Below are 9,212 nucleotides of genomic sequence, written 5' to 3'. Positions count from 1 at the left end.
ACATGTGACACACTTGGTGCCTCCCTCCTCCTTGACAGGCCTTCTCAATTTGACTTCTGGGGACTCCCTTTCCTCTCCTTTGTTTTTGTTGTTCTTGTTTGTTTGTTTGATGGAATGTCTTTTGTTCCTCAATCTCCTTGGTTGCTCTTTATCAGTCTTACTTGCTAGTGTATTCTCTTGTCCCCAGATTTTCAGCATGGCCATACTCCAGAGCTCAGACCTTGGGCCTCTTTTCTGCCCATACTCCCCTGGTGATAACACCCACTTTCAAGGTTTTTCATACCACTTGATGCAGATGACTCCAAAATTTATATTTTTGGTCCAAACCTCTATCAGATTTCAAACTTGAGAAGCCAACTGCCACTGATACCCCTACCTGGATATCCAATGGGCACCCAAAATCAGCACGCACAAACTCACCACCTGATTTTTTCACTGAAACCTGTTCTTCCTGCAGCTTTCTCCATGTTAGATGATTCTAACTTTATCCTTCCTGTTTCCTAAGCCAAAAACCTTGACTCCTTCTTCGCCCCACTCTTGCTTGCATGCTCTACATCTTAATGATTCGGGAGAGCATTTGGCTTTTGCCTTCAAAATGTATTTAGAAACTGACCAGTGCTCACCGCCACCACGGCTCCTACCTTGGTCCAAATCATCATTAACTATTATGTGGGCATCTACTCTGTGCTGGCCTTTGTGCCAGTTGCCTGGAATATAGATAAATAGGACCTGGTCCCTGCAGCAGAGAGCACATAGTCTAGTGGGGAAGGCAGATATGGAGCTAGGTGGCCTCAGTGCATTGCAGTAAGCATTCTGGCAGAGGCATGGAAGTTTAGAGAAGGGGATGCATTCTCTATATTCCCTTCTAGCTCACATGTTAAAGCTGCTCACTCCAGTCTTATATCTTTAAACAAAACTGACCCACAATATTCTAGGCAACCTAAGACCAACTAAAACAAGCCTTAGTTTCCATTCATGCCTTCTAGACCCATTTGCTTATAATATGTCAACATCTATTTTTCTACCTTTTATCTTTGCCTTCTATTCCCTGGGTCATACCCACCCATGAGCTTACAGATAGAACCTCAGAAGCTCCCCAGCATTGACATTCAGTGTGTTTCCCAGGGTGTGGCCTGCACTGACCTCCTTAGTAACTTTGGTTAATTGGTCACTGGACCAGCTCTGGTCCCAGGTACTTAGCCCCAGTGATCCAGCTGAGGCTGAATCCACAGAATGTGGCAATGCTATATACCCTGATAATAGCACAAATTCCGTTGAATTTGTGCTTAATTGAGAACAACTGGCCTTGGCACCCTTAATAGGAGAAATGCCTATTTATCTATCCTTTCCATTTGCTTTTCACTGGTTCCCCTTAATCCAGACCCACTAGTTTCTCTCCTTTCTCCATTCCTTCCCAGCCAATCTTGTACATGACTTCCATTTATATACTCCTAGACCAACTGCCTTGGCTACATCTTCTCAAGCTAAAAGCCTTCAAAGGCTCTTTATTACCTACCCAATATGGTACAAATCTGTTAGCAATCAAGATCTCCTATACCTGGCCTCAAACTTCTGCTGTCTTATGTCCCAGCCATCCTTCTGCACCACCATGCCCTTTCTACTCATGGAGACCATACGTGCATGTGTTTTTTGCTCTGCCCTTTGTCAGGAATGTGCTTCTCCATTTCTCCCCTGAGACAGTACATTTGAGGCCTCCACCAAGTCTCTATCCCTGCCAGGGCCCCTCTGAAGTCATAGCCTCTGGCCCATTCTACTAGCAATTACTCAAGTCCTTATTTCCTTGGAACATCTCTTGCAATATGGTGTTTAGTGTCTTATTTTTATAGTTTCATATTGTGTTTAGCCTTTTTCTGGGCATGTTTTCTCTCTCTAATGAACCCTCAACCTGACATAGTGGGAGGACATAGACATTGCAGTCAGACAGATATGAGTTTAATGCTGGTTCTCTTATTGACTAGTGTGTGACGCTGAGTAAGGCACTGGATCTGCCTCAGTTTCCTAATCTGTAAAATGGGGATAATAACTATCTCATAAGATTGCCATGAGAATCAAATAAGACAACATATATGAAGCTTCCTAAGAGTGAGGAACACTCTTGTGTTCCTGGTACACAAGGGCTCAGTATTTTCTCCCTCTTCATGTCCCATAGGGAGTCTTGTGTAGCACATTTTGAAAAATCTATTGATTTAGTCTTGAAACAGTGTCTATTGTGAATTATGAACGATTAGAGCACTGTCATAGGGTAGATACAGACACCCACTGCAATACACTTTTGCAAAAGGAAAAAAGAAGGAAATGCTCAGGTTCCAGAAGTGGAGTGAAAGCCAAAAAAAAAAAAAAAAAAAAAGGAGTTTCAAGTGGTATCTGATACTTTGGCAATCCATGGAGGTAGAGCTGTCAGGTTTGGGTTCTACTACCCATTCAGGGACAGAGAAAAGGCCCTCGATGAGGACCTTGCAGGGAGCCAATACCTTTAAGAGCACATTCTGGGGAAATGCAGCCCACCTGTAATGGGCTCTGGGTAATTAAAAATAAATGTCTTCTGAGAAACTGTAACCAGAAGCCAATTCTAACTCAAAGGTTATACACACCGGGGTCTGAGGTTCAAGCGTATACTACCTGGGTGACAGAGAGTCCCCAGTAATTCAACATGAGAAACATCCTGAGCACCTGGTAACAAGGGCTGCCAGAAGCAAATGCAAAAATCACTTGGAAGACACACTTACAACCCAGGCTACACAGAAATCCCACAAACACTCTTGAATGTCAGCCCACAGTCAAACTCACAAACACAAAAGGAAATAATCACAGGAAACAGCAGAGATAAACAAACCACACAGCAACCACAAAATCAGCAAAATTAGACCCCTGCATGGGCAACATGTACTGCGTGGTTAGACTGGAGCCTATCTTCAAGGAGCAGCCAATCAGCCCGGGAAAGAATTCATTAACAGCGTAAGGCAATGCAGATTGATCCCAATTTAATAATGGCTAGTGTTCCACAAGGTAATTTAAATATGTTATTCAGCTGTCAGAATGTCATTTTCTTAGAAAGCAAGGTTTTACCCAGTAGATCACAAAAGTTTTTGGAATTCAGAAGTTAAACCCCTTGAGGACACATAGGCCCAATTTCTGGCACTAATTTGTGCCCAGTAACCATTGACTAAATGAATTCAAAAAGGAAATGAAGAAACTAGATCTGACCCAAGTTCCAGTACTGCAGAGCCTGTGGCCAAGGGATGTAGAAGAAGGAGACGAGAAACAAATTGTATTTTCTTTCCAAGGCACGAGCCCAGCTGTCTGAAGCACTTGTGAATAAGTAGGTACAGTTTACATCGGACGCTCTTCCACCAGCCTGCTCTGACTGCTAGGGCTTTCCCCTCTGGTCCTAAGCCCAGGCCAGTGTGGATGCATCAAGGCTCTCCTACTCTCCAGTGTCTACCTGCTGTTAATGCCCATGTCGTCGGTGCTGGGGAGCGTATTGCACTGTCCCTGGGAAGCACTCAGGCTGAGATCCGGGTTAGATAGGAATGGCCATTCACCCCCACCCGGTCACTCCAGGTGGCTGCGGCTCACAGGGATGCTGGTTTGCCCAAATGAGACTTTCTACTTGCTATGACAAAGTGAAGTGAATGCATCCCAGCCGGATGGAACAGAGGCAGAAAACCTCTGCCCAGGCCCACCTTCCCAAGTCTATATTTGAGGTCACCTTCATTCATTCACTCTTGGAGTCAACAGATACTTATTGAATGCCTACTTCCAGTCAAGGCTCTAGAGACACAGTGATGAACAAGACTGAATATGGGCTGGCTCCCAAGGAGTTTTCATCTTAGGAGAGGAGACAGACAGTAATAGCAGCAAATGTATAGACCAAATAAATGCCAAGTTATAAATGCTATGGAAAAAACCCAAGAGGGAAAGGGGGCCAGCCCTGCCCCCTTCCCATGTTTTACACCTACCCTATCACTTCTGCTGAACCCAGAATGTTTTTTTTTTTTTTTTTTGCTTTGTTTTAAGCTTCAGTTTCTTTTCAGCTGCCTGTTTTGGCAGCTGAGTCTGTCTTACAGGCCCAGGAGGAGGGGCGTGAGTGTACGGAGGTGTCAGAATGTTTTTAGAAATGTCTTACCCTGCAATGATAGCTGCTATCGCTTCATCTGACTGCTTCATGGCTCACTCGCACATGCTGGAGCAAAGTTCTTGCTCAATGTGAGTTTTAAGGTTCTACTTATTCAATGGACTCTCTCTGCCCCGCTCTTCGTTTCAATATAGCAAGGGCAGTTCTCTCACAGGGAACCTTTGGAAACAAAGGCAGGGCCGGAGTGGTGATCAAGGCGATGGGTAAGCAGGCACAAATGAAGAGTGAGCTTGCATTCATTTCTGCAGGCAGCAGCCTCAGCTCCTTCCTGGAGACTGTTGACAAAGGAACTTGAGAAGGCAAAAAAAAAAAAAAAAAAAAAAAAAAGCTCTTGGAATGACAAGAGGACACTCTGAATTGCAGGAACAGCACTGAGAGTCCAAGATTAGAGAGAGCTCCGTCTGCCCCCAGATCTCAGACAGCAGAGCTGAAGAGAGCCCCCCCACCCCCCCACCCCCACCAAGAGGAGCCTCTTGCCCACCCCCTCCCTCAGAGGGGTTGGTTCTCCTGGAGAAGACACCGCATTTGGGTTCCTGTAGCTTTCCAGAAGCTCCTTATCCTCTTCAGGTGCCTAGAGCCCTCAGCTCTCCCCTTCCCTCTTATCCTGGTCTCTCCAGTCTGCTCATCTCAACAGCACGCAAGAAGTCTTTCATACTTGAAAAGCCATATTGAGGAGAGCTTAAACATTCCCCCTGTGCAGAAAAGAAAAAAAAAGATTCTACTTTTTTAAGATTTTTTTTAATCGATTCTTTGATGTGTTAATTCCTCGTCTTTCCTTCTATCTTGAGAATAAAAAGACCAACAGATCAGTGTCTGTTGTGCCAGGACTACTGTCTGTCTCTGTGTCTCTCACACACAACCAAACCTCCTCTAGAGCCCCTAGTTTTCCTACCAATTCTATTCCATATTGTTAGCTCCTCTCTACCCCCACATCCCTGTCCAGCTCCAGACTCCCCCGGTCTTCCACCAGGACTTGTGCAACAAGCCTCCTAATAATAAGTATCCATCCCTCTGGTCTCCTATCATTCTGGGGTAAGGGAGAGGAAAACGTGGTCTGAATATCAGATTTCAAATGACTTCTGGTTTTTCTTATATATAGCAATAGGAAAAGAACTTGGGGTATGCAATAAAGAAATTTTAACAATTGAGAGTAGGCAAGAACTAAAACAAAAAGAAAAAAATGCATAAAACATTAGGTCTGATTTGATAAAAATCCTTTGCATTTATGATTATTCACCTACAATGATAAATGAATGCTGTCAGAAATCATTCCAATTCAAACTTACATGGGCATATACAGAAAACCACATACTGATGATATAGATACTTACTGGAATGATAGAAAATACAAATCATTTGTATTGCATTTTATACTGCATTTTATAAATGGAGAAGAGCGGCTCTTGAGCACATTCATCAAACCTTTATTGTGTTTGCCAGATGTAGGGCAACTGTGCAAGAATAAATACATAATTATCATGTCTCTTAAGGAGTTAAACACCGATTTTCAAATGACGGGATCATTTGCAACTTTAGATCTCTAACAATATTACTTTGACTTCATTTGATTCTCCGTCATTGCTGCAGGAATGAATCAGTAGATTCTTCTGGTTTGTTGCTGTGTGCATGAAAGTGCCACTGGTACTCTAGCCATACATCAGTTGAAGGGCATTGGGGCTGTTTCCAGTTTTTGGTGACTATGAATAAAGCCATTATATACCTTTATGTACAGGTTTTTGTGTGAGCATGACTTTTCATTTACCTTGCATATGTGTGCAGTTGCTATAGGAGACTTCCAGTTTCTCCACATCCTTGCCAGCACTTGCATTTTCAGATTTTAAAACATTCTTTAAAACTTTGGCCATCAAATAGGTGTGTATGGGTATCTAATTGTGATTTTATTTTATTTTATTGTGATTTTAATTTGCATTTCCCTAATGGCTAACGCTGCTTGGTTTTTCATGTTTATTTGCTTGCCATCCCTATATTTTCTTTAGTGAAGTACTTTCAAATCTTTTGCTCTTTTAAAAATTGGGTCATTTCTTTTCCTTATATCATTAAAAAAAGAAACTGTCCTCACTGCCTTGGTCCATTGTCATTATTGGTCAGCAGCTCCTTATTATCTATAGGATAGAGTCCAAATATCTTATGATGACATGAACAGCACCCTTATACTCTAGTCCCTGACAACCTGCTCACCCATTTCTTTCTGTTCCTAAACATATTCTTTTTGTGGTGGAACCATGCTATTCACAAGTTCTCAAGTGCTGCACTGTATTCTCTCATTTTTGCACATGTTGCGTTGGATCCCCTTCTTTCCAGATAAACTCTTACTCACCTCTCAAGGTCCAGATTAGAATCTTTGGACTTTTGAGAAAGACAGGAGGCTTCTGAGCTTGTGTTGCTACTATAACATTATATTACTCATCCAGTTCTGTGTAACAAATTGCCTAAAAACCTGGTGGCTTAAAACAATAACATTTCTTAACTCACAGTTTCCGTGGGGCAGAAATTTGGGAGTGGTTTGGCTGCGTGGTTCTGGCTTATAGTATCTCATAAGGTTGCATGACTACACAGAAACAGTCACTTGAAGGCTTGACTGGGGCAGGAAGATTGACTTCCAAGCCTCCCATGTGGCTTAGCACAAGGCCTTACTTCCTGGCTAGATGGTGGACGGAAGTATCAGTTCCTCATCAACTGGGCCTTTTCTCACAACATGGTGGCTACCTTCCCCAAAGCAAGTGGTTCAAGAGAAAGAGGTAGAAATTGTGATGTGTTTTACGACCTAGATTTGGAGGTGCCATACCATTATTTCTATCACATTATTTTTAAAATTTTAAAATTTTTTATGTAACCTCTCTGCCCAACATGGGGCATGAACTCACAGCCTCAAGATCAAGAGTCACATGCTCCACTGACCAAGCCAGCCAGATGCCCCCACTTTTATCATATCCTATTGAGGCCACACAAAGGGTGGGGAAGGGGAACACACAGAGTATGAGTACCAGGAGGCCAGGATCATTGGGGGGAAATCTCGCATGCTGGCCACCACAAGAAGTCATTAAGAGCATAGACTCAGAAAGACCCAGGTTCAAATTCTGCCTCTGCCATGAATTAGCTATGGTGTCATAATTAAGGTACTTAGCCTCTCTGAGCTCTGATTTCCACATCTATAAAATACACATGACAGTATTAACCTAATGGGGTTGAGGTTGGACCTAAAGAAGATGGTTTACAGAAAGATTTAATAAATATTAGCTATTATTAAGGTAATCTCTGTTCTCAGCCTCCTTAAGCCAATGGCCCCAAGGTGCTCCCACATAGTCCTCCCATGCTTCTGCCTGGCTACTCCACTGGGTTCTCATTCTCAGAAACAGGTGTGTTCAGACCTTCCCTTGCAGGGACTCTCTGTCCACTCTCTTCTTTCACTGTTTCCCTTTGAACAGGCTCAGGCTTCTCTAACAATATTAAGCTGTAGTTCCCTTCCCCCACATCCCAAGGATGTGAGATAATGTGTACATCCTTAGATGGAAACTCCAATTTTGGAGTGTTTGTTAACTTCATCCCGCCTGTGGCCAGCTGCCCCAGACCTCTTCTCTCTCCCTTTAGAACTGTTTGCATGCTACTTCCATTCGCGTATCAGCCTTGGGTGGGTGCTCACTGCCACAGCCAGGCTGGGAGCCCGGGATGCCAGGATGGAGAAGATAGGGAGAACCTGCCCTTTAGAACCTCAGTGTCATTTCATATCATTATTATCCTATTTTTTTGGACATGTGTTTCCTCTTCCTTACTTAAATTGAAGTTTTATTATTAACAGCCAACAATTGAGCCCTATCTTCATGCTGGACTCTATATTTATGCCATATCTCTGGCAATCTATTACCACTGGTAGAAGAAATGAGTACCCTAATTGGGATCCTAAACCCTTCCATTTCCTAACTAGGACTTCGAGGCTGCAAGAGATTTCTTCCAGATTTATTTGCCTTAATTATTCTTTCTATGTGTTGGTAACACACACACCCACTCCAATCACTCAAAGACCAGTATCTGCCTTTGTTTGCCCTGCTCTGGGCCCTAGATGGCTAACCCTCTGGAAAACACTGCTGCAGCCCTTTGCTTTATGGTTTCCTTTGGGTTTAGACAAAGGGAGGCACTGGCTATAGAGGGGCAATAGAGGATTAAGTTGGAGTCTTTTTTTTTAAATCCTTTCTGCTTGGGTGCTGTGCCCCTGGCAATAGCTGTGTCCTCCCTTGACCACAGCTCCTGCTGGGGTGAGTGGGACTTGCCTCCTCCCTGTCTCTAGCTCTTACCTGGGCCAGAAACACTATTTCTTCCCCTTGCCCTTTCAGGCCCAGCAGTGGTGATGCCTTCCAGCTGTTGCAAATTATAGCCAATACTAAGCTATAAGTCTCAACTCCATGAACTTGCAAAATATGTTATTCACCGTCATGGTTTTCCTCACAGCATTACTTCTACTCAAGGAACACATTTCATGGCAAAGGACATGAGGCAACAGGCCTGTGCTCATGGGATCTACAGTTCTTACCCCATAAGGAACAGCAAGCCAGATAGATGGGAGAACAGCTTACAGAAAACCTATCTCTGGCAACAAATGGGAGACCACACCGTGAAAGTTTAGGCTTCTATTTTATAGGGAGTGGTATATACTGAATCAGCAACCAATATATCTTCTGTTTTCCCCACAGATAAAATACACAGGTCCAAGTACCAAGGGGTGGAAGCACTTATAGAACTTTGTTCTGCTCTTTTGGAGGCCTGAGTACCCAAAAGAAGAATGCTTCCACCAAGAGATCCAACAGGTTCCACTGAAGTCAACCATCATGGGCTCATTGGGTCACTAAACTGAAGGCAAAGAAGAGAGTTACTCTCCCTGCGGAGGTGGTAGGTTCTAGTAACCAAGGAGTACTTGAATGACTGCCACACAGTGAGGGAAGGGAGGACCATGTCTGGAAACCAAAGGATTGGGGGGGGGGGCACCTCTTAGTACTTCCATGTCCAAAAGTATTATGTAATGGAAAAACCAGCAGAACCACTG

This window comes from Nyctereutes procyonoides, unplaced genomic scaffold (assembly GCF_905146905.1).
Source record: "Nyctereutes procyonoides isolate TBG_1078 unplaced genomic scaffold, NYPRO_anot_genome, whole genome shotgun sequence".
Classification (NCBI taxonomy): domain Eukaryota; kingdom Metazoa; phylum Chordata; class Mammalia; order Carnivora; family Canidae; genus Nyctereutes; species Nyctereutes procyonoides.
Note: the sequence above shows the minus strand (reverse complement) of the source record.